Below are 1,635 nucleotides of genomic sequence, written 5' to 3' on the forward strand. Positions count from 1 at the left end.
TGCCGTGATTAACGACAAAGAAGCCAAAGTAAAAGAACTCCCTCTTGTATACATGTAAGGCACTCATTATAACAAATCATTAAAAATAGGATCCCGCTAGGGAGACAATTAGATTCACTAAGGATCAAACTCTCGACCTTTCGAATCTAGCGCTTTAATACCATGTCATGATACCAATCATCCCAAAAGCTTCAACTGATGAGAAAATGTAACACTAATGATTATATCTCTAATACTCCATAAACCTCTATTGTACGCATTGTATAAATATTTCATTGGCTCCTCATACTTTTCCTTAAAAATATTATTCTTATATTAAAATCAAACACTAAAATCCGCCATTAATACTATTTTTTTCGGTTATTTTATTTGTTATACAACAACTTCCATACGGCTGTCTAAAAACTATTGAATGGTTGTAATTTTATTCACTAGATTCAACATTTTAGCCACCCTCTCTTTATTAACACCGAATCATACTGTAATTAACTATTTAATTTCTAAAAAATTAATATGTGATATATCAATCAACTTAATCTGATTAGTCACCAAAAACAAAATCAACTTAATCTGATTGCTTGACAGCCGCCCAAGTGCGTGGTTGCAAAATCAAAGAAGAAAACAATTCAAGGAAATTTTTAGTAATAATAAAATAATATAGAGCACTGATACAAGTACAAATAAATTGATATATTGTCAAGCAATACCCAAGTAACATGTGAATGGTGGTTTAAATAGTAGTGTTTATTAAACAGAAAACCTGAATATTAGCGCCACAATAGTAACGCAAATAATTTCATTTAATTTTTTGGAACCTACATTTTTCTTGAGGCGTGCTGCTCCTCACTTTTCTTCTTTCTCTTTTTTCTCAAAAAAATAAAAATTAGTTCTGAGATCATGATCTTTTAAAAATAATAATTTGTGCTATTGTTCATGAGTAGCTAAAAATGTGTTATATATTTAGAGAATAAAAATAAGTACATATTGCTCCAAAAGTAAATTGCATTGCTTCCCTTGTAGAATTCATAGCGCATGCATCTCTTTTCCGAAGAAAAACTTGAATAGGTTAGGCTAGTTTGTTTATAAATACATGACATTGAGACAGAGACACAGAAAAATAAAATCGTATTTGACAGAGAAAATATAAAAAAAGACAATGTGTCTAACGATATTGAATTAGTGTATTTTGTGTTTATTCTAACAGAAAAGACACAGAAATACTAACAAAAGACACAATTTATTTTTTATTTTTTCTTTTATTTTTTTGTTAATTTTTTATAATTATATTTTTATTATTATATTTTTCGTTTCAAATTTTTTGAATGAAAAAAATGAGAATAAATTAGATTTTTATAATTTATTTTAGTTTATCACCAAATATGATATAAGAACACAAAATTTTGTATGTGTCTCTATTTTTTATATTATTTTTAATGTCTTATCTTATCTCGTTCTAAAAAATAAACGCAGTTTAAGAGAGAGAGAGATTAGTGAAATAACAATGCAAATTATTAAAGAATAAAAATAGGTGTTATTACTTATTAGAACAAAAATCTATATTATTAATTAACGTGGTCCGATCCTAAAAGTCAAACCAATTATTAAACTAGTAAAATTAAAAATTTAAAAATTTAA

Source organism: Arachis duranensis, chromosome 5 (assembly GCF_000817695.3).
Source record: "Arachis duranensis cultivar V14167 chromosome 5, aradu.V14167.gnm2.J7QH, whole genome shotgun sequence".
In the NCBI taxonomy this organism is placed as follows: domain Eukaryota; kingdom Viridiplantae; phylum Streptophyta; class Magnoliopsida; order Fabales; family Fabaceae; genus Arachis; species Arachis duranensis.